The sequence below is a fragment of the Macaca mulatta genome, chromosome 3, assembly GCF_049350105.2.
Source record: "Macaca mulatta isolate MMU2019108-1 chromosome 3, T2T-MMU8v2.0, whole genome shotgun sequence".
Classification (NCBI taxonomy): Eukaryota; Metazoa; Chordata; class Mammalia; order Primates; family Cercopithecidae; genus Macaca; species Macaca mulatta.
This window is the reverse complement of record NC_133408.1, coordinates 171,633,443-171,658,412: the sequence shown is the minus strand read 5'-3', so window position 1 is coordinate 171,658,412 and position 24,970 is coordinate 171,633,443. Positions and strand designations below refer to the sequence as shown.

Below are 24,970 nucleotides of genomic sequence, written 5' to 3'. Positions count from 1 at the left end.
CTGCAAATGCAGAATCTCCACCCCACCCTAGACCTACAGAACCTGCATTTGAACAAGATCCACAAGTACTTCTTATGCTTACTAAAGTCGCTGCAGCACCAGAGTAGGGGAAAGAGAACCTGGTTTGAAAGCTGTCGCTGGGCTTCAATTCTAATTCTAGCTTTGCCCACTTATTAGCTGGACAAAACCATGCAAGTTATTTAACCTCTCTGGGCCTCGGTTTCCATAATATGTAAATTTGGTATGATGACAGCTGTCTCAGTGTATGTGTATGAGTGTCTGAGAGAGACAGAGACGGAAACAGAGAGAGACAGAGCGAGACGGAGTGGTTTTTCCTCCCAAGGCAGAGAACCAACATGTTTCAACTCTAAAGGCCAAGCACCACTGTCAGCCCCGCCCTGCAGGGTGGAGACCTCTCCCACAGCCTCTGCCTGCTGTGGGGTCCATCAGGAGGCTGTGGTGGTCCGTGAAAATGGTGAGCAGCTAGCGCGGCAGGGAGACAGCAAGGCAGACCTTTCCTCTGGAGTGGCCAAAGCGGGAGGCTCAGGGAGTCCCCTCCCAGGAGAGAGCTGTCTCTCTGAAAGGCAAGGGAGTCTTAGGAAGCCTGCTCGCCTTTGGAGATGTTATTATTTCTAACAGAGACTGTTTATCACCCACTTACAGGAGTTTTGACTGGGGCTTTTTGTCACCCTTTAGACTCTGGAAATTAGGTCAATCCGCTTCAGAATTTACTTGAGCCGGGAAACCTGACTTGAAGTGGCAGCAAAGGGGCCCCACCAGCGGGCTTAGGGAGGATTCACAGAACCACAGTCCTTGTGCCCAGGGCAGTCACAGAGGTCACCTCAGCTCTCCCCGCCATGACAACAGCCACTGATGCCAAGGCCTGCCAGGCTCCAGGTGTGTCTGTGAGAATGGGGGAGGGCCTTAAGTAAAAATCATACATCGGTATCATCCTGGAAAGCAGGAGGAAGACAGGGAGAAATGTTAACGGGATCGTTAAATATTCAGTCCCTCTAAGCCTTTATTCAAAATGTTCTCGAGAATGATCTCATCCTTCCCTGATGCTGCAAGCTGTGAAGCAAGCTTGGGTCCCACTATATCAATACCAATAGCTGGAAGTCCTTCCTTACGTCTAACTTAAAGACTTACTGCTCTAAGTATCTGCAACTAGCTTCTCCCAGCACCTTGAACATAATGAGTTTTCTGTCAATGCATGGTGCATTGTTGCTCTGGAAGACTGTCCCCCAAGGAAGGCAGAGAAAAATCTCTTCATAGCTTTCCGGCTTTCCTGGCAGGTCTGGTTTCCTTAAGGCTAGACAGCCCGAGTGTGCTAAGGGTCTTACTAGGCCCACTGGCCTCCTCCCCACAAGAGTCCAGACAGGTGATCAATGCTGAAATTGTCCTTCACAACTGGGCACAAAGCTGTGGGGACATTTGATTTTCTTTTCCCAAAGGAAACTCACATTGAGGTGCCTCATTGAAGTAGAAATAAAAACTAGGGAAATACTGCATCACAGATATCAGGGACTCTCTGGCAGGAAATTTGTTTCAGAAAAAGATCCGGCTGCTGATCCTCAGGGTAACCAAGCCTCGGTTTGTCTTCTGTACTGTGGCCTTTCTGCGAACGTATAATATGTCTGTTTGTTTAGTTGCCCTGCAAAGTTCAGGCAAATCTAGGTAATTGTATAGATACTGTTCTCCAGTTATTTATTAACGCATTTCAAAACATTTCTGCAGAATGTGCTGGTGCTATAGCAGGCATCTCCTCAGAGCCTAGCATCTGCAGGCAGGATTGAGTGTCCTGGGACGGGTCATCTCCGAGTCCTTGGAGCAGGGACACAGAGGTCCTCACTCAGCGTCTTCTGAATCACTGTGTGGCTGCAGGCCAAGTCTCTTTCCCAGCACAGCCACACCCTGCTGGAAATGAGAGGCAGCGGAGGAAGCTGATTAAGTGAAGTTGTGGAGCTTAGGAGCAAGGAGGAGGTGCTGACAGCAGAGCAGACCTTGAAGGCAGGTGCCCCAGGGAGGGAGCGGGGAAAGAGCAGGCCTCCTCCATGCCACCTGGCTGATCCAGAGTCACCTAATCGGGGTAATACAGATGAGTTCTGATGATGAGATCCCCACATAACCAGACTGGGAGAAGCCCAGCGCCACAGCCTGGGGTTGTGACTGGCATGGCTACAAAGGCAAAAGGTTTCCCTGAAGATTTTCTCTCAGCCTGTACAGATCTGGGTCTGGCTTTGGAGTTGAAGGCAAAGATTGAGGGGTCTCTAATAGTGGGGTGGGGGTCCTCAGGCCCCTGTCTGTGTGGGAAAAACATGGAGGACTTGCTAAACTTTGATCCCAGACTGTGGACTGATTACAGGCTACCATGGGAATGGACCGGATTAACCAGCCGAAGGGGTCAGTATCTGACCTGTGGCTGACGAGGTCCCTGGATGCCTCACCAGGAAAAGCCAGCCTTCACCTTCCTGGAAATTCCCCCGTGCTTTCTAATCACAACGTAGCTGCTCAGCGTCTCAGTTCCTCCCGGGAGGATTATCTATCATTTTAGCATGCCAGCACCCTGTCAAACCCATCTATTCATACAAATGTGCTAATAGGAGAGCCTCCTTTTTCTTCCAGAAGCTTCTGTCACAGGCAGAGGAGGACAGAAAAAAAGGGACAGGACAGGAGGGGGAAATGGGAGAGGAGCAGCCTGCAGCATTAGGGACCCACATTGCAGTGATTGAGAGGAGAGAACAGAGGGAATCATGGCAGACCCATGGAGGTGGTGTTTACGACAGATGGGGTCCTGCAAGGGAACACTCTGCTCATCAATGCAGAGGCAGATAACTAACATATCTGCAAGAGGACCAGCTCCTGGGAGCCATCCTGTGAGGTACTATGAAATCCCCATATGTCATTTCACATGTCTGTATATTTGAGTCTGCATGTGGGGTGATGGAGGTGAAAAAAGTTTACACTACCCACCACAAAGAATTCCTATCCAAGATGTGCCCGTGGAAGTTACCAGAACCTCCCACCATCCCTCCTGGCCTGCCCCACCCTCTCCCTCCTGGGTGATGACCCTACTCTGCCTTCTCCCATTCCCCGATCAAAATTCCAAGATCTAGGGCCTCCAACTCCATTTCCACCCATAACTCTCCTCAGGAACTACCTTCCAGGGGGACCTGTTAGAGCGAGCTCATGTAAACGGTAAATGGAGTCACTCAGCAGCAGCTGGCAAGTGTTTTCAATGAGTTGGAAAATCAGGCTGAAGGTATCGTGAAATATGGTGCTTACAGAGAGGCCCAGATGCATGGGCTAAGTACTTTGTGATTAGCCTTACCCATTCCACCCTCCAGCCCCGTCTCTTCACCCTCCTTCTTTCCTTCTCCAGAGTTTTTAAAGTTAAAATGTGCCTGTGTATTTTATTAATATCTTGTAAGAGAAGCTTCTTCAAGCGAGTGGTTCTTTGCCTTAGGGGTCAATGTGATCTTTTTTGTACATGTGTATAGCAGGATATGTTGGCTTGTAAATGTGCGTGAGTTTCTGAGTGTAGGTGCTGAATAAATGTTTATTGATGATGCCTACCTATGCAGTCTGCATGGTGCTTGTATTTCTATTGCATGTGCATTTGCACATCATGTACATACAGAGAGAGAGCGAGAGAGAGAGAGCCTTGCTTCCAGAGAGGCAGTGGTTAGGTGTGCTTGACTGGGATTCACCAAGTGCAGACATCAAAACAGTAAAGGGATGTGGACACCATCTCTAACCTCTCGTTTCATGACGGGCTAATGGAGGCTCAGGGATGCTGAAGGATTTCTCCGGTGTACCCAAGGTAGGTCACAGAAGAGCCTGCGTCAGAGCGTGTGTTTTCCCAGCCTTTCCCACAACCTGGCCCCCGGTGGAGGAAGTGCTTCCCCTCCACCGACCCCTGCCTCCCACATCAGAGGTGCCGCACCCAATGAGTGTGGCCAACCAAGCCCACCAGGGGGTGAAATGAGTCACCTCGACTGTCTCTAGGATGGAAACTTGGTAGGGATTCTGGTTCCTGTGAGCAGGAGGAACGCGAGATGAGAGGCAGGAGGACCGACCCTGCTGCTCTCGGGCTCTCTGTGACTTCACAGAGGACAACTTTGGCCCCTCCCCGCTCAGCTCAGGCAGGTGCACGTCAGTGGACTCTGTCCAACAGGCGGAGTCCATGGAAAGGAAGGACAAGATGATGTAAGCATGAGATCCCAGATGCTGGCCCTGGAAGGGTTTTAGGGACCATGTCCTCATTCAGCGTCCTTGCATTATACAGAAACTGGGCACATAGAGGCTCCAGGACTGGCCAATTTGCCACCGGGACCGGTCCCAGGCTTTGCACTCCCAGAGTGCTGTCCCATTTACAAACCCTCGCCGTCCATTCCTTTTTGGAGTGAGTTCTGGTGGCACTCCTATAGGAGCAGCGTGTGGGGAGGCCTAGGTGTGGCCTGGCCTCAGGTGAGGACACCATCCTGGTGACCCGGCCGCTGCGTCTCTGCTCTTTGTGCCACACTCCAAGTCCCTTTGCTTCCCGGAGATGGAGCAGATGACAGGGGCGCACGGAGGAAGCGGGCCTGGGGACACACGGTGTGCCGAGCTCTTTTGTCCACCTGGGTCGCCCTCCGCAAAGCCACTGTTCCCGGCTTCCCACGCCGGTCCCCAGGCAGCCAGCAGTTGGCGAGGAAGGGGCTGCGGCCGCGCGGTTCCTTCTCCAAGGACAGGCGCGCCCTCTGCTGCTAGAACGAGGAAGCACGAGCCCGGGCCGGCACAGAGCCCGAGCTTGGAACCCGCAGCCGCGCGCACCCACCAGAGAAGCCGGCTTAGTAAAGCCTGCCGCCGCTAACGCATCCAGAGGACTTTCCCTTTCCAGGGTGCTCTGACTCAGACAGGAGGGTATAGAACCTGGGAGAAGGAAGAGGGGCCGCCTGAACTCTGTGAGGAAAGGGAGGGGATCCTTGCATTTGGGATTTAGGACAAAATCCTTGCATTTGGGATTTAGGTCAAAATAGTTACATTTGGGATTTAGGCTCCTTCCCCATCCTTTGTCCTCTCCACGAAGCTCCTCTCACCCCAACCACCAAACTGTGCCCATGAAGTGAAGGGCCCATTAAGGAGTCTGTGGGAGCCGCAGTGTCTGGAGATTTCACTCGGCCATCTCTTGAGCCCTGGGAGAAGTTTTAAAATGTTCACTTTGGCAACTTTGAGCTTGGTTCAAAGCATGGTGTCTCCGCAGGAAGAGTACAGGACTGGGAATGAGGCCTCCTGGAATCTGGTTCCATTTCAACCACTCTTTTCCCTTGTGCTAAGTCACATGTCCTCTCTGTGGCTCAGTTTCCTGACCTATTACATGGGCCTCTCATGTCCTGGAAAATTCACTGAGGTACCAGATGTGCTACAGCATTAGCAAGCAGTAGTGCCACTGCCCTGCTCTGTCTGGGTTGGCTTTCCCTGGAAACTGGCAGTGGTAAGAGGAGGGTGGAGACAGAGCCTCCGGCCATCTCCCCTGCTCCTCGCCCCTGCTGGGACTCCCACTGTGCAATATTTCCCTCTCATCTCTGGACAATCCCACGGACTCCTTCCTTCAGGCAAGGCATCCCCAAGGATGTGCAAATAAAAATGCTGTTGGTGGTGGGGGCAACATATTCAGTGAAAATCCACCAGGGACACTGGCTGGGGCTGGAGCAGGAGGGGGGTGAGGGGAATACTGCTCGAGGAAAGCGGGAGGGACCGGGGAAGAGGTCCCCGGACAGCACCAGCTGGAGGGTCCTAGCATGGGGCCTTGGAGGCAGCAGGGAAAGGAAGCCTCTCTGATTTTAGAATGTTCATGGAGCCAGCCCTGAGTTGCTTTCCTTGTCAGATCACAAGCATAGGCTTTGGGAAGAACTGGTGAACAAACTGTAAGGTGGCATTCTCCTTGTGCCTAGGACAGCTACTGACCCCCTCAGCCTCACCTCATCCAGAAATTGGGGGTGTAAAACCTACCCCAATGCAAGTAACCCGCTTCACTCAGTAAGCAGCACAGAAGTGCACAAAATTATTGTTGTTGTTATCATGATCATCGTGGTCCTATCAGGCCTAACCCTCTTATTTTCTGCATGATGTTCCCTTACTTGAATTTCTGTTTCCTCATCAACAAAAGTCATTTTTGTCCCTCCTTAGTTCTGGGCGTTGTGGTGGGGAGGAGGAAAAAGGCATCCCAGGTGCATCAGCAGAGGAATGTCCCTGAGGGACCCGAAATACTATTATTGACGGCTAAATGTTCCGTGGCTAAAAGCTGCTGTAGCGATCTTTGCATCCACTTGATTTGAATGGGCACATTACTGTAATGTCCTAGTGCTGCAGTCAACACAGGGAAGGTTGAGCTATTTGTAACAAGATGCATGAGCAGCATAAAGATCAAATGGTGGAATAGAACGCGTCTGGCTCACCTGAGAAAACAGGGCTAGTGGCTTTGAATATGGCTGGAATCCATCCATGGCCACCTGCCTCAGAAACACTGCCTGGGGCTTCCTGTAGGGAGGACTGAAGAGACAGGAGCAGGTGGAGAAAGAAGGCAAGTGTGAGGAGGAGAGAGACAAAGACAAGCCACTGGACACCATGAAAGAGAATCTAGTCAAAATTCCAGCTCCAAGGGCATTATGGATGCTAAGAGTCCTGTCCTCCACCTGCAGCTCTGAGAATACTGCCTGTCCTCTAGCAAGCTTTCTCCAAACCCTCATATCTGGACTGAGATCCTCGTTCTTGGTGTCAAGCTGTTCCGGTGAGCAGCTCCAGGCTATTTCTCCCCCTGCGCTCCCATCCACAGGGACAGAGCACGCCACCACTGCAGGTCTCCAAGGCTCCATTTGGAACAGGGGTGATGGGGCGATTGATGCCCTAGAAGGACTAGGGAGGTGGCAGGAGATGGAAACTGGACAGGCTGGACAAAAACACTTGCAGACCCTGATCAGCACGCCCTCCAGGCCAGTGCTCCCTTTTAGCTCATCTCCATTGTCCTCCATCAGCTCCTCCCCAGAACTTCATTTGAAACTAATATTGGGAAGGGTCTGGGTGGAATGCCATTTGGCTGAAATTGAATCCCCTATGGGATGGCCAAAGACTCATCCTCCTTTTTATTTTCCTTCCAAACCCTGGGAAAGTCTCTGGGTCTTGTTTTGTTATCTGCAGAGTAAGATCAGGATTTCAGGCTCTCTACGGACCTTCCTCACTTCTACCTGGTGACCTGCATAACTCACGCCCTCTCCCGACATCACATGTGGCATGGACTCACACTCACGCTCAGCGTTCAGTCCTATTTCTCAGCCTCGTCTCCACACGTGGTGTCCCTTTGCCCTCCTCAAAGCAAGTCTGGTGCCTTTCAGCACTGACATTCTGATGGCTGCCTCTGCCCTCCTCACCCTCCCACTTATCACAGGAGAACTTCCTCCCAGCTCCCCCTCACCACACTGGCTGCTTTATGCCATTCATTTTTATTATTATGGCAAAATATGCATAACTTATTTTTTATCATTTTAACCATTTGTCAGCATTCAATTTGGTGACATTAAGTGCATTCACAATATTGTGTAACCATCACCACTGTCTCATCATCCCCAGTACAAATTCTGTCCCCATCCCCAGATAACCTCTAATCTACTTTGTCTCTATGAATTTCATTATTTTAGGTTTCTCTTATAAATGGAATATGCAGTATTTGTCCTTCTGTGTCTGGTGTATTTAGCCTAGTACGATGTTTTCAAAAAGTCTATCCATGCTGTAGCATATATAAAAATTTCCTTTCTTTTGATGACTAAATAATATGTCATGGTATGGATATACCACAGTTTACTTATCCATTCATCCATCAATGCACACATGGGTTGCTTCTACCTTTTGGCTGTTGTGAATAATGCTGCTATGAACATTGATGTGCAAATATCCCTGCCTTCAATTTTTTTCAGGATCTACCTAGCAGTAGGATTGCCAGATCCTATGGTAATTTTGTGTTTATATTTTTGAAGAGCTGCCAAACTATTCACAGAGGTTGTACCATTTTGTATTCCCACCAGCATTGTATGGCGGTTCCAGTTTCTCCACGTCTTCACTAACACTTGTTATCTTGTTTCTGGATTATAGCCCCCCTAGTAAGTGTAAAATGGCTTCTTCTTAACTTCCCTCAACACCCAAGATCTTTGTACTTTTGTCTGTCAGCCCTAACCTTACAGCACACTAGGCACAAATAACCCAGTTGAAGGCTGAAGGCTCCTTAAGGCCAGGTTCTATTGTCCACAGGCCACCAGGCAGGGCCCAAGTGTGGCATGTCAGTGGAAATAGCCAGTGTCTCCATGAACCAGTTTTGGTCACAGTTGTCTGCCTTACACTGGAAGGTCCTGAACCCAGCTGTCAGTCCTCCCTGGCAGAACCTGTAATGCCCAATGACTTAATAGTGGTGTTTGAGGAATAGGGAGAAAAACAAATGAAAGAGGATGTTTTTAAAATTGGAGGACACTGAAACTAAAAAGACAGGACCCAAAGAGTGAAATGGGAGAGGAGAAAGATTGAAGGAGAGAACTAATCCCAGAATCCAATCTCCAGTGAGGCAGATTCTGCAAGCTCCTTGGCAGTGCCTGATTCTGATGCCTCATGGATCCGAGCTGGGAAATTGAAGAGATGGTGCAGCCCAGCTCCATGCCTCCTTCACTACGAATCACCTGCAGGAGGCTGAGGGGCACAGCTTCCCCTGGGGCTCTGCTGGGCTCCAAGGAGCCTGGGTGCCCCCAAGAATTTCAGTTGGGGCCTCAGCAGGCTGTCCAGCCATTGTCAAGACAGTTGTAGCTCTGGACATTGCTAAGGGAGCTTCTCATTGCCAGGCCCTGGAGGGCTGCAGGCTGCCCCAGGAGAGGCGCCCTTGGGGACTTGGCCACAGTGGAACCTGTGTGGTCCTGCTAAACAGTCAGTGGCTTTGTCCCTGCTTCTTCATGTCCAGACAGCCATGGGAAAAGCAAAAGAGATGCTCAGAAGCTCACTAACAAGGTGGAATAAGGGAGATGACTGGAGACAGCCAGAAGGTCCAGAGAGAGGACTGAGAGTGAGCACACACTAGGGCAAAGGGGGAATGGAGAACACTGATCAAAGGTAAATCCAGTGTGTAGGTCTAAACTGCAACGCTTTCCCCTCTCTGGCACCTTCTCACTCCCTCTTTTCTCATCTCTCTCCCAGTTACTATCAAAGGATAATTTATGAAGGGCTCGAGGCATTGGATATTCCCTGTATTTCAATCTAACTTTTTGCAATCTCCAGTGAACAGCTCGGCTGCCTCTGCCTGTCAGGGAATTTAAATTGCAGATGGGATGGTGAACCTGTGCCCAGAGCAGGAGCAGCCCCTCTGGTGAGCACCAGCATTGCTTAGCAACTAGGCCGGGAAGAACTTTAAGAAGCAGCAGAAAGTTCCACTCTGGAAAGTGCCCTTGAGCCAGGGCATCTCCTGGGAACAGGGAAGGAGTATCCCAGAAAGAAACAGCAGCCAGGCAAGAGATCTGCTCACCCCAGGGTCAGGGGTATGGCCAGGGGGTACAGTCAGCACCACTATGCTCGGTCACCATTGAGTGTGTCCTTTGCCAAGGGACAGAATGCCCTCCAGCCTCCATGTAGTTTTTGACATTTATTGTTTTGGAGAGAGATTTCAAATGCATGGTATCTTCCCTATGTGCCCCCTCACACCTCACACACCAACAGCAAGTAGAAATGGAAATGAATAATCCCAACACTCTAACATACACACAACATGCACACACACACTGATACGGTTTGGCTGTGTCCCCACCCGAATCTCATCTTGAATTATAACTCCCACAATTCCCATGTGTCATGAGAGGCACCCAGTAGGAGCTAACTGAATCATGGGGCTGGGTCTTTCCCATGCTGTTCTTGTGACAGTGAATGAGTCTCACGCTATCTGATGGTTTTATAAAGGGGAGTTCCTCTGCACAGGTTCTCTTCTCTTGTCTGTCACCACGTGAGAGGTGCCTTTCGCCTTCTGCCACGATTGTGAGGCCTCCCCAACCACGTGGAACTGTGAGTCCATTAAACTTCTTTCTTTTGTAAATTTCCTGGTCTTGGGTATGTCTTTATCAGCAGCGTGAAAACAGACTAATACACAGACATAATCACAAGCTGAGATAGGTAAGCTCTTATGCTACTGAAAACAAAATGCCAGCAAATACCCACAGCAGGTCAAAAGGAACAAACCATTAAATCTGCTCCTTTTCCCAGCTCAGTTCTTGGGACAGTGTTTCTTTAATTATGGCCTTCCCTCAATAAAGTATTTGCTACATTTAGCATCCTAGTCTGAAAGGCAAGAATGTCCCAACTATGCTTGAGGCCATCATTAAGGCATATGCTTTTACAGTGGAGCTTGAACAACATGGGTTTGAACCGCACAAGACCGCTTGGACGTGAATTTTCTTTCAACTCTGCCACCCTAAGACAGCAAGACCAACGCTTTCCATTCCTCAACGTGGAGATAACAAGGATGAAAATGTTATGATGACGAATAGTAAATATATTTTCTCTTCCTTAAGGTTTTCTTAATCACAATATCTTTCCTCTAGCTTACTTTGTTGTAAAAACACAGTATAAAGTACATATAACATACAAAACGTTTTATTCAACTATTTATGGCATTTGTAAGGTTTCCAGTCCACAGTAGACTTTTAGTAGTTAAGGTTTTAGGGAATCGAAAGTCATTCTTGGATATTCAACTATGTGGGGGTGTTCAGCACCCCTAAACCCCGTATTGTTCAAGGGCCAATTGTACTTAAATAATTGGCTTGAAAATAAAAATGTAAATAGTAGTTCAGTGTGAATGTTTGGCAAAGTCTGCAGATTCTGGTGTTCCATCAACTTAGAACTATGACGTACCTTACACACAGTCACAGAAAAACACCCCCAAGTCAGACACACCCAACTACTCCTGGCCTGTGTCTACAAGAAAGCTAGTATATTTTCTGGGTTCCTGTTTTGGTTTGAATCATGTCTTACCTAAAAAAGATACATTGAATTCCTGATCCCCAGTACAACAGAACGTGAATTTATTTGGAAATAGGGTCATTACAGATGTAACTAATTAAGATGCGGTCATACTGGAGTGTACTAATACAGTTCTATTAGTGCATTCTCATGCTGCTAATAAAGACATACCCAAGACTGGGTAATTTATAAAGGGAAGAGATGTAATTGGCTCACAGTTCCACATGCCTGGGGAGACCTCACAATCATGTTGGAAGGCAAGGAGGAGCGAAGTGATGTCTTACATGGCAGCAAGCAAGAGGGCATATGCAGGGAAACTCTCCTTGATAAAACCACCAGATCTCATGCGACTTATTCACTCTCACGAGAACAGCATGGGAAAACCCTGCCCCTATGATTCAATTACTTCTCACCAGGTCCCTCCCAGAACACGTGGGGATTATGGGAGCTACAATTCAAAATGAGATTTGGGTGGAGACACAGCCAAACCATATCAACTGTCATGTGAAGATTCAGGGACACAAGGAGAACTCCATGTGAAGATGAAGGCAAGACTGGAGTCATGCAGCTGCTGCAACACCAAGGATTAGCAGCAACCCAGAGTGTGGCCCTGCCAACACCATGATTTCAGACTTCTGGCCTCCAGAATTGTGAGACAACAGAATTCTGCTGTATTAGGCCACCCAGTTTCACCCTAGGAAACACACACAGTCCCTTTTTGTTATTCTGTGGGAGGGTCCAGGAAGGTCCTGTTTACAGACAGTGACAACTTGCTGTGGGATAGAAATGAGTCTGCAGAGGAGAGAGCTGGCCTTGCAGGTTGAGCTTCTGGACACAGATGCTCAGATGGAGTTTGAAGGATTGAAAATCTTTGTGACTTGGGGCAGAGAAATTGATATTGACTTTTTGGTTAAACTGTTATTTTTCATTAAAAGTTTGCTCGATAGACAGTTCATGGCCCTTGAGTGGAACGTGGGGAAGCAGTGCTTTTCAGAGGGCTCAGGCTGATGCAGGGCCCAGCACCTTTGCCCTCATCTTGCTCAGATGCTGCCTGTTGCAGCTGTTAGCTTGTCCTGCTTCTGCAGGGGAAGGAACATACTCCAGGGCTGGTACCCTCCTATCTCCCTGTCTGTATCCCATAGAGTGCTATGCACTTAATAGGTGCTCAGCAAATGTGTGGCGAATCAGATGCATGGGGCATAAAGTATAAAAATCATTATCTGCTCAAACACTCCTAGTGAAGCACCTGTTGAATTAGCACTCAAATCCATTCATTTCTGAATTATTATTACTGCTGTATTACAAATTCCCCGTTTGACGTGGGAACAATCCTGTTTTTCCTTTTGAGTCATTCAGAGTATTGTTTTGCATAAAGCTAAAGTACCTGACTTTATCTTCCTGGAAATTCCATGAGGTAGTGTGGTGGGTTTGATTACCCCACAGCTGAGAGACTGAGCTAAGTATGGGATCTGAGCTCTGACTGGCAAGGAAAGCTGCAAGGGGTGTGGGCTGAGAGTTGGAAGAAGATGGTTCTAGACTTGCTCACTGGATGTGCAAGTGACTTCACCCCATGACAGGGTATCAGAGATACCAACCTGTTAAATGAAGGCATCAACAGCTTAACCATTCTGCATAGCACTCTTTGACCTGCTATCTCCCCACTGTGGTAGACAGAAAAGTGCCACTGAGATTCCCCATTTCTGTGGTCAGTAGAGACCCTCCCCTCCCCACCTCACAACTGACAGCTCCTTCAAGGTCAGCTTCAACTGAGCCACATCAGGGATCTGAGAGAGGCACAGGCATCAGAGGCCTGATCATTTTGTCCTGATGGGCAATTCACACTCCAAAACTTCCGAGGCTTTTGGGGACCTGTGTGACAGACTCAATTCAGCTTCTGCCTTTTCTCAGTCCTACTTCGTCCCTTTCTTTTCAGAGGTATTGATCCCTAACAACATCTCATAGACCAAACTCCATCCCAGCATCTGCATCCAGAAGGCACAACTTGCGACACCAAGTGTATTAGTCCGTTCTCACACTGCTAATAAAGACATACCCGAGACTGATAATTTATTTATAAATGAAAGAGGTTTAGTGGACCCACAGTTCCAGATGGCTGGGGAGGCCTCACAATCATGGTGGAAGGCAAAGGAGAAGCAAAGGCACGTCTTACATGGAGGCAGGCAAAAGAGCATGTGCAGGGGCAGCACCCTTTATAAAACCTTCGGATCTCATGAGACTTACTCATTATCACAAGAACAGCATGGGAAAGGAAAGACCCGCTCCCATGATTCAAATACCTCCCTCCAGGTCTTTCCCACAACCTGCAGGGACTAAGGGAACTACAATTCAAGATGAGATTTGGGTGGGGACACAGCCAAACTATATCACCAAGTCTCTCCTCTGCAGACTTTTTCAAAAGTTGTGATTAAATAGATAAAGCATAAAATGTACCATTGTAACCATTTTTAAGTATACAGTTCAGTGGCATTAAGTACATTCCCATTGTTCTGCAACCATCACCACCATCCATTTCCAGAACTTTTTCATCTTCCCAAATGGAAACTCCACACTCACTAAACAACAGCTCCCCATTCCCCCCTCCCCCTCATCCCTGGTAACTTCTTTTCTACTTTCTGTCTTCATTATTTTGCCCATTCTAGACATCTCATATAAGTGGAATCATACAGTGTTTGCCCTTTTGTGACTAGTTTATTTTATCTAGCTTGTCTTCAATGCTCATCCATGCTGTAGCATGCATCATGGTTTTCTTTTTTGTAAAGTCTGGATAACAATTCTGCATGTGTACTTACCACATTTTGTTTATTCATTCCCCCATCAGTGCATCACTGGACACTTGAGTTGCTTCCACTTTCTAGCTATTGTAAATAATGCTGTGCAGACTTATTTCATCTCACGCCAACTACCCCCTTATACAGATGGGCCTTCCTAGCCTCCTTCAGGATGACCAAGAGCTAAGAGGAAAGGCAGGCATATTCATAGTTTCCCAATCATGGGATCAAGAGGGGCAGTTGTTCCAGCCCCTCACTGCCTCAATGTGATTAGTTGGGCAGTGTCCTGAGACCAGATGTAGGCAAACAGACAAGGCCATATTTGCTTTCCAAGGAGAAAAAAAGGTACACAAGATGCACATGTGAATGACAGAAAAGCCCCGGGCCAATCCAGGAAAGAGTCATGCTCCTGCATCCTTTCTGGGATCTCTTTCCCTACAACACTGTCTGTGGTATTCCTTGGAGGGGTAAACAGGAGGTGAGCATCGCGCTCTGGGCTTTGCCTTGTCCTGCATCCCACTCTGCACTAGCCAGGGGGAGCCCAGGAAGGTTGATATGTTACAAATAATAATCCCTGACCTGAAAAAAAAATGATTGAATGCAGTCATGCAACAGCAGCTTTTTGGATGCCTAATGTGTGCTAGGCTCAGTGCTAGGCATATGCCACCTAGCCATCGAGGTCACCCTTCCAAGAGCTGAGGAACCCCCAATGTAGGTCTCCAAATATAGTGGGGCAGTCCCAACCAAGCACAAGACAAATGCCCAAGGGCGCTGTCCTCTCTGGGATGTGAACTCTGCTCCCGCTCCAAAGACCTGTGCTCCCTGAGTTTCAGGGCAGTTCCCCATCCATCCATGCATCCATCCATTCATTCCACAGTTGTCTTCTCTTCTGCCAGATGCTGTTCTGGGGAAGTAAATGCCTGTCCAAGAATGGTGAAGAATGCAACCCAAGTGGATAAAAAAATGCACACATGCACGCACACACACACACATACAGAGAATGAAAAATATTGCTCAGTGATGAAGATGTGCCCTCATCTCAAAACTATAAGATAGAGCCTCTGACCAACTCCCGTAGGAGGAGAAGCACACCTCATGCCCTGCCCGCACCGGGTCAGCAGTCAGCAGGTGTGGGAGTACTTTCTCTGGCTGCTCTCTCTGTAGGAGACCTTGGGTTGAACAGCCATGAGTCAGTCCCTACCTTCAGAGGGTCCCTCAACTGCATCCCTTAGCACCAAGTGGCCCCTAATGAAGACTCGAGGCCACCCATCCAAACATGATCTTAGTTGTCAGTTGTCACTCAGGAACGAAAAAGCCCAAACCGAAGGCACGTGTGCTCTCCTTCTGTGCCAGAGAGCTCACTGCCTGTCACAAGCCAGGTATGATGTATAGGAATAATAAGGCCCCTTGAATTACCCATTAAGTGCTGTCAGCAAATCACATGATTTCTTTTTTAATATTGCAAATATCTGGCCCCTGGAAAATGATGATGATGCTATCTCCACTCAGCTAGATGATAAACAGAGTTCCTGTGCCAGGGAGTCACCACCCCTCCTCCAGAGTTGTCTCAGAAAAGGCAAGGAAGGATGAGGAGAGGCTCCTGTGGTTTTGAGCTTCAAGTCCCATCTTCATCTGGCACAAATGCCCCTACACTGCACCTCCCTCCAGCCAATGTTCCCTGGCTTTCCTGACAGCATGGCTGAGGCATAAATGCCACTTCCTCTGAGTGGCCTTCTCTGACTGCCTTACCTAAACAGGCACCTTGCACTGTTCACCCTCCAAGCACCTGCTTTTTCATTCCCAGCATTACACCTGTTTGCTTGTTTAATGCATCACTTATTAAACAATAAGCTCTGTGAGGGCTGTCTTGTTAATTATTCAACCCACAGTGCCTAGCACATTGTAGGGCACATAGTATGACCCCAGTAACCACTTGTTAAGTAACTTAATACTCAGTAAACACTGCTTGACAGATCCACACTTCCTAGAACAGTCAGTGCTTCTCAAACCTCATCGTGCATCAGATCACCTAGAGGGTTTGTTAAGCCACAGATTACTAGACCCCACCCTCAGTGTCTGGTGCAGTAGGTCTGGGTGGGGCCTGTGGATTTGCATCTCCAACAACATCCAAGGTGATGACAATGTTTCTGGTACAGGGGACCCACTTTGAGAATCACATCCCTGAGAACTGCTCATAAATGCAGACGCTCACTTTCTGCTCTCCTGGCTTCTGGGCGTATTTATCAGAGCTGTCCATGTGACTCTAAGTGACAGATGCAAAACACGGGGTTCTTCAGATCCAGTTTGTCCAAACTGAATAAAAGTATTCTTATCCCTAATAGTGGGAAGGTAACTTGAGGCCAGTAGATGCAAAGTGAGGTGAGTTGCTCAGCAAGTCCTGGCAGATACAGCACAGAACTCTGCGTACCAGATACACAGTTTCCTGTTCCAATCACTGAGCTGCACTTTTCTGACACCAACTGTAGAAATGAGTTGGCTTCCAAGTGGCTTATTAGAGAACAAATTATTCCCTGTTTTTCTACTCTTTCCATGTGAGTTAATCTGCAAGTCTAAAGTCCAAGCAGGTGCCAGAGTTATTCCTGCAACTGGCACCAAATTGCATTCAGAAAGCACAATTAGCAGTTCATTAATGTGCCTCAGAATGGGATAATCTACATTTTACCCAAAGGCAGCCTCCATCCCCACTGCACTTTACCCTAACGTGCCAACATACAGGTTGCCTGGCTAACCGGGCCTTTGCACATCCCACCATTTGCCAGGTGACAGTCCTTACCTATTCACTGGACCAGAGGAGGAAGGACCCACCCTCCGCAGTTCAGGATCCAAGAAGCACTCTCTATTCATCTTTTCTTCTTCTTCTCCCTGTTCTTCTTCTTCTTTTCTTCTTCTTTTTCTTCTTCTTCCTTCTTCTTCTTCTTCCTTCTTCTTTTCCTCCTCCTTTCTGCTTCTTCTTCTTTTCCTCCTCCTCTTCCTCTTCCTCCTTCTTCTTTTCCTTCTTCTCCTCCTCCTTCTTCTTCCTTCTTCCTCCTCCTCCTCTTTCTTCTCCTTTCTCTTCCTCTTCCCCTTCCTTCCTTCCTTTCTTCCTTACTTCCTTCTTTCTTTCTTTCTTTCCTTCCTTCCTTCCTTCCTTCCTTCCTTCCTTCCTTCCTTCCTTCCTTCCTTCCTTCCTTCCTTCCTTCCTTCCTATTCCTTCCCTGCTTAAACTATTCAGTCTGCAAACCATTAGTGAGACCTAAAAGAGCAGGCACCTGTGCCAGAGCAGGAGGGAGATGCAGTGGCCCACAGAGGTGTTGGAGACCAACAGTATATTGAGGCTGAGGCTGTGACAGAGGAATGAGAGGGTGACCAGAGCTGAACCAAGCATGGTGTGTGGGGCTCCACGGAGATGAGGAGCTTGGGCAGCATGAGACAATGAGCATGGAGTGTGGAGACCTGAGGAATGGGGAGGGCTTCTGCCTTAGGTCAGAGGACAGCCCAGCACAGGCTAGAGACAAAATTGCATGAGGAGGGCATCTATGCCAGGAAGGAGTGATGGCAGCAATGGAAGATTGGTGACACATAGGGAGATTTATCAATTAAGGAAATATGTTCAAGATGACTACAGCCAGGATTCCTGCTGGCAGTGAGGGGAGCCACAAATATAAAAAGGAAAAAAAAAAAACTAAAGTGAATCCTGAGGTGTTAGAATTTATAGTATATATGTGAACTTGGGATTTTTAATAAATAGACAAATCAATATGTAAATATGAATGCAATTTTATGTGTACACATACCTATATGTAAACATACACGTATATATTTCTTCACTCTGTCCCCCAAGAGGGCCTGAGGAACACTCCAACACCAGTGATCACATCTAACCTCCTGGATCTGGGTTTCTAAACAGCATTCTTCTCTACAAGGAAGCAGGACTCTCCAGGCTGGTGCAGGAAAGTACAAGATGAGCCTGGAATGTCTCGTTGTGCCAGAAGTAAAGACGTGCTCAAAGTGTGAAGGGAAGATGAGAAAAGCACACAGAAGCCTGCCTGGAGGGACTCCTACTGGCCAACTCAGAGGCAAACAGAGCAAAAAAAATAAATAATGAAGATCATAGGTTGCAATCCATTGAACAAGATATAAAACCATGAGCTCATGCCAATAAAAATAGATAAGTGAACAAGGCTGATCTCCAAGTATCTCCACACATGATTACTTACAAAGAGGAAAAGAGTAGCTTAATGGTGGAAATGCCTGGCAGACACTACCGCAAGCAAGTAATCAAAGTCAGCATCCCTCATTCCAAGACAAAACAGAATCGTGTGCCGCCTGATAAGATGTGATGAGAAGTTTCTGTGAAACTCTTGCCAAAGATGTATGGTCTGAAATTAATCATGAGGAAATGTCCTACAAAGCCAAAGTGAGGGGCATGCATTAAAACAGTTGGCCGGTAGTCTTCAAAAGCATCCAGATCCTAAGCATTAAGGAAAGACTGGGGAACTATTCCAGATGGAAGGACACTATAGAGACGAGACAAGTAAATACAGTGTGGGATCTTGGACTAGATCCTTTTGCTATAAAGATTATTCCTGGGGCAACTGGCACAACGTGAATGGGGGCTGAGGATTCAATCAGTTCCTTTCCTGCCTTTGATGGTTGTCCTCCGGTCACATAAGAGCATGTCTTTGTTGATAGGATATGTAAACTAAAGCATTCAAGGGTGATAGACATCACTTCAGCAACATATCTGAAATAGTTCTAGAAAAAGAACAATGTTTTGCTGTACTTACAGCTCTTCTTTATGAATGAGATTGTTTGAAAAACACCATTTAAAAAGCTATCACTGTGATGCCCAGTAAAAGCCTTCAGTCTCCTTCAGCCCACATTATCTGTCCATGCTTGCGATGAGCTCAGTCTGCTTAGAGATGCTGAGTGAGTCAGCCTCACACCATGGTGCTGAGGTCATCACAGTCATGCCCACCATCTAAAATATCCTGCATGGAAGAGGGAATTAAGGGGGAGACTGGTGGACTCCATGCTCTTCTGGAGCCCTGCATTGATTTCAGGAAGGATTCAGGCCACAAGAATTGGGAAGATAGACGTCTCTATCATGTTGGCATTGGGTGTGTGGTCATAAGAGCAATGTCCCGACTTCCAGTCTCATGTCTGGCCCCCACAGGTGCTCTGCTCTCAGGAGTATACCCTGGGAAGCTTCTGCCTCCTCCTCTTCCATGTGAGGAAGGCTGACAGAGCAGGGCTATCTATCCTGGAGCACGGGTTGAAAGAAGGGGCGTGTTCCTCTCAGGGCTTGGAGCTCCTGCCTAGGACAAGAAGCCCTTCCAAGGAAAAGAAGCCTCTTCCTATGTAGTTCTAAGTCTACATCTGTCACCATAGTGCAAACACAGCAAAAAGAGACTCATGTGCACCCAGGAAAGCGTGGTCAGGGTAGTGAAGGATCTGAAAACCATGTCATGAGAAGTGAAATCAGGTGAGATGGAGCATCTGTCTTCAAGTATGTGAGGCGGTGGCTCATGGGAGACACTAGACCTATCTTGTATAGCTCCAGATTAAGAACTAAAACCAACAGTGGGCAATGGAAAGAAGTGTAGTTCAGCCCCACATAAGGAAGGAACTTTCCAACACTGGCTGTCTCCAAAATGTCCCAGGTAGCCCACACAGCCTGAGACCCTAGAAGTGGGCAAGCAGACCCTGAAAGACCACCCGCAAGGGCTGCTGCAACGATGTTCAGACCAGACTGTCCTGATGTAGATCAACTTCAGCCTCTAGGAAAAGGAGCCAGAGATTCAGTGAGCAGAGCAAAAATGGAGAATATTGGGCTTTGCTTATGCCAACAGGCTGGCCCAACAAACCAGCACAGCCTCTTCTCTCCCCAGCAGCACACCGTCTGCCACCCAGCCCAACATTTCCAACATTCAATGTGAATAAGTGTCAAATTCCATGGTCAGGGTTTCTAACTTACATATAAGTTACTTGGATAACTTACATATAAGACTCACTGGTCCCAGATTCCTGTGCCTCACCATCAGCACCACAGAGGTTACCCCTAAGTCCAGCTTGACCACAGATCGACATGTTTATAGCAAAAGGACCCAGTCCAAAGTCCTCTGGCCTCTTGAAAAGGTGAGATGGGGCGTCTGCATGATGAATGCTTAGCCTCATCCTTCCATCATCAGCTTCCCTTACTTCTACCCTTGACCCTCCATCCCTTCCACATCATACAGGTGAGCAAGGAGCAGACCTAAGTGGAACAGAAAAGCCATTCTCTCCTTCCCACTTCACCAAGAGTTGGTGATGAAGACAAAAGGTCATCTCAGCCCCTAGAGAGAAACAGTAAGGTGCTCTGAGTCTAGTTATCATCACGATTCACTTGGAGGCAAGGATAAAGTCAACACTGAATGTTTTAGACTTTTCCCTGAAAGTTGTAATCCACTGAAGGGTCTGTCATATACATATATAGGGTATGGTTTCAAATTTGTATTCATTGTTCCCACTGAACTTAATAAAAGGAGGAGACATGGTGATTTGAAGTCAGAGAAGGGGGCTTTCCTGTAGCACATGGAGAAGATGTTAAAGCTTATTGAGTCATCATACGGGAAACATTATTCTCCAGGGGCCTAAATAAAGAATCAGAGCAGTGAGATCTTATTCAGCATTTGATGTTTCAGTTTCCCAAGAAACATTCTTCCTGTTGAATTTGCAGCTTGGATGCAATGCTAAGCAGACCCATTGGCCAACCCCTCCCATCGCCACACTCTCACTAAGAGTTTTAAGGAAAACCAGTTAAGATTTATTAAACATTTTTATTATTCAACGTATATTGCACTCAGATCCATTTGCACAAGTCACTTTTACAGAACTCATGTATTCACATTACACATTGTTAGCAACTTCATTTTAGTGTCTCAAAGTTTACCTAGTAGCAAAGTCCAAAGTTGAGAACAACTGACAACTAGATCTAGAAATACATATATATTTTTATTTCTGGAAACTCTGCTTACTTTACTTAAGTGTTGTTTCTGCTGCATTGCATGCTGCATGGTATTGCTCACTAATAACCCCTCTCTGTGGCATTATCTGCCCATGGTGGAAAAGCCAGCAAACATGCCCTGGGCAAAAGCAGGCACAAGCAGACAGTGTGCTGGACTGGCTGTCCCAAGACCTGGCATCCATGTTGTCTCTGCTGCTAACTCACTAGGTACCTTGGGAGAATCCCCTTCAATTCCTCTGCCTCGGGAATCCAATCTTTTCTATTTACTTCACAGAGTAATGGGGAAGAAACATCAAGATAATGGATGTGAAAGTGCTCAGAAAAATAGGAAGGGTCTTCAACCTATAAAGTTAAGCCTCTGTCATTAGGATCAGGTTCAGAAAATGAGGTCTGAACACAGGGCTGTAAAGCAGACAGGTTCTGAGACACGCCTAGCTCCATTCCTCATTTTACAGGTGAGAGCACCATGGGGTACACATCACAGCTACTCACAGGACAGCGGTGGGGCCAGTCAGGTTTGGATGGGACACTAGAAGCCCCAACCCATACTCAGATGCCCACCCAGTGGCCATCTAGCTGCCGCTTAATTACCTTTGTAGACCAGGAGCTCACCTCCTCAGAGGCAGCCCCTTTCACCTTTGAAAGGCTTAGGTGCTTAGGAAACTTTACCAAAACACGAGGAAGGGGAAGAAATTATGGTAGCCTTATCAGAGAAATGCAAATCAAAACCACAATGAGATACCATCTCAAAACCAAAATGAGATACCATCTCACACCAGCTAGAATGGTGATCATTAAAAAGTCAGGAAACAACAGGTGCTGGAGAGGATGTGAAGAAATAGGAACTCTTTTACACTGTTGGTGGGACTGTAAACTAGTTCAACCATTGTGGAAGACAGTGTGGCGATTCCTCAAGGATCTAAAACTAGAAATATCATTTGACCCAGCCATCCCATTACTGGGTATATAGCCAAAGGATTATAAATGCTGCTATGAAGACACATGCACACATATGTTTATTGCAGCACTAGTCACAATAGCAAAGACTTGGAACCAACCCAAATGTCCATCAATGATAAACTGGATTAAGAAAATGTGACACATATACCATGGAATACTATTCAGCCATAAAAAGGATGAGTTCATGTCCTTTATAGGGACATGGATGCAGCTGGAAACTATCATTCTCAGAAAACTATCACAAAGACAGAAAACCAAACACCGCATGTTCTCACTCATAGGTAGGAATTGAACAATGAGAACACTTGGACACAGGAAGGGGAACATCACACACCAGGGCCTTTTGTAGAGTGGTGGGAGGGGGAAGGGATAGCATTAGGAGATATACCTAATGTAAATGACAAGTTAATGGGTACAGCACACCAACATGTCACATGTATACTTATGCAACAAACTTGCATGTTGCGCACATGTACCCTAGAACTTAAAGTATAATTTTAAAAAAAAAGAAAGAAATTATGGTGGCCTTTTCTCTTCTAATAATTGGTGTCACTGGTGCTAAAACAACCCCACAGACTGCATCTACCCCCTTTCCTATACAACGTGCATTGAGTCCACGTGTGTTCCCTACGACACTTTTCTTCTCCAGCCTGTGCATCCCTACTTTCTTGGTTCCCACCTCACTTCAGTCTCTGTCATCCTGGTTACCCTGCAATCAGCATACTTGAATTTGTCCACAACTGGCTCCCAGCTCCTCTCCCAGGTGGCCATCTTGTCTTTGGCTATTGACAACCTGTATGTTCAGGAACTCATCTGTCACCTTCCTTTTGAGCAGCTACTGTCCACAGCTCTTTAATTCCACAGTAAGCCTGGGTGTCAGGCCTGGACAAAGAGAGCTCCACCTGCTCCTCGTACATGATTGATACCTAGCAGAAGACAACGACCTTGGAACAACCCAGGAAGGTGGATCCAGAGTCTGAGGCTTGGCTGGGGCGCTGGTCAGGGGCCCCCACTCCAGCAAGGAAGCCCCCTACATGTGTAGAAGGCGTAAAGAGAGGCCTGTTGCCATGGTGACTGTCAGGCAGCCTAGCCTGCCTGAAGCCTGTGAGGAAAGGCTCTGGGAAGGATCGTAGTGAGATGCAGGAATTCACCCACAACCACTACCAACCCTCCAGGGGCATTTACTGAATCAAGCAGTGCCTGGGCTGTTTCAGTTGTGGTCCAGAGAGGAGGATTGGGCAGGGCTGGCATAATCCATTCCACAGGAGGGAAGGAGGCCTTCAAGTGTGTGTGTGTGTGTGTGTGTGTGTGTGTGTGTATGTGCATCTGTGCATGTGTGTGAGCATGATTGTGTGTGTGCAACTGTGTGTGCACCTGTGCATGTGTGTGTGCATGTTTCTGTGTGTGCTTGTGTGTGCATGTGTGTGCACCTGTGCATGTGTGTGTGCGTGTGTGTGCCTATGTGTGCTGACACATTGAACTGACACAGCACTGTCTTCTCCTTGGGCAAAGCCTCTTTCTTCAGGCGCCACAGTTATGTGAAGCATCTTGGAGCAGCTGGGGGGATATGAGCAAGACTGAGGAGTCATTTCTCCTCCATGCCCCCAGAGTGCTCTGCCCACGCCTCCATTAGCACTAATTACATTGTGCTCTAATTCTCTGTTTACACGTCTGGCTCTCCCACCAGAGCAGCTCCAGTGCAGGGGCTGCATCTTGTTTTTATATCCCTGATTCCTAGGACCATTCTTGATATATAGTAGGTGTTCATTAAGGGTTGCCTGAATAAACAAATGAATCTCTGCCAAGGACAGAATCGGAGTGTTCTGACTTAAAATGGCAGCATGCGAGATTGAGGTTCAAATCTCACAACAGCTTTGTGCAGTTCCTGCCATGTGTAGGATACTGTGCTGGGCATACAGCCTCATCTTCAGGGACATCACACTCAGTGACAGGGACAAGGCAGTGGGCCATCATATTTGTAGGCTCAAATACCCAATTACCCAACATATTTGTAGGCTCATTACAAATTGTCTTTATTAACCAGTCATTCCTTCCTGGGACTGTAGAAAGCCTTTATTTGTTGACCTGTTTCCTGTCACTGTCAATACTTGAATGTAATGACATTGTATCTCTTTTAAAAGATTTCATAATTCAAATTTTTCACTAATTCAGACCAAGTTTCCACAAATTATTCTGAGTTAAAGAAGTTTGGTTGTGCTAAGTTGGCCCATACGAAATTGGTGCTATTCAACCATTTTTGACCTAGAAAAATGACAATTTTATATGGTTCAATCTAATACATTTCTTTTCTGGTACCCCTTTCCAAGGAACTAAAATCATTCTTTATTTCCATGCTTTCTTCCTATGGTATTTTAAAGATAAAAGTAGAAGAGTGGGATTGACTGCCACAGCCAGCAACCACCTGCTCCTCAGTTCACAAGTACAGAAACTGCAGACCTGTTGGGCACGAACTTAGCAGCCAGAGATGGGTGATGAGTGCCAGGCAATGACAGAACTGTGAGAGGAACCCAGAAGACTCACCACCAGGGTGCCTGCTTGGTAGGTTACCAAGGAAAGGCCTGGGCTTATTTCATGTTTATTTAGTTGTTTCTGATTTACGTACGGTCCAACTACTCTTTTTCATGCATAGGTTTATGCATTTTGACAAATGCATAGACTTGTGTAACTGCAATGAAGATAGAAAACAGTTCCATCATTGGTCAGTTTTTTGTTTGTTTGTTGTTTTTAAATAATCACTTTTATCTTACCTGGTTCCTTTTTTATTTTATATCCACTTTAGTGGAGACATGCAACTGAAAACTGAGTGCATTTCTTGTAATAGCCTCATCAGATTTATCTGGCCTTTAGTCCTATTTGACATTTCAAAGCAAGAGGAGAAGGGAAAGGAAGCAGTAGGATGAGATTTGGCACCAAGTTACATTGAGAGAAGAGCAGTGTTTTTCTCTAGATTCCCCATCTCTGATCAGAAGGACATACCAGCCAGGGAGGGAATCCTGTGAGGATAAACTTTGCCATGCATCCCAGGTGCACTCCTGGAGAATTATGCCTAATTCCAATTCTATCAAAGAGTCTATCCATCTCTGTTTCTGCTGGTCACCAAACGTTGCCTCCTCTCCTCCCACCCATGCATTCCCTAGCATTTCAAGTAAGCAGAAAATTGATCAAATCACTTGTA

The 24,970-nt window shown here is 47.1% G+C and overlaps 1 long non-coding RNA gene across 1 annotated transcript; it reads right to left on the bottom strand.

Moving 5' to 3' along the window:
* Positions 1-1,694: 1,694 nt before the first annotated feature.
* On the bottom strand, positions 1,695-24,928 carry LOC106997670 (uncharacterized). Its single transcript, XR_013415822.1, has 5 exons — positions 24,772-24,928; positions 22,499-22,700; positions 20,825-20,932; positions 18,026-18,212; positions 1,695-1,917 (listed from the first exon to the last, which is right to left on the bottom strand). It is a non-coding gene; the product is annotated as an uncharacterized LOC106997670 (long non-coding RNA).
* Positions 24,929-24,970: the final 42 nt, after the last annotated feature.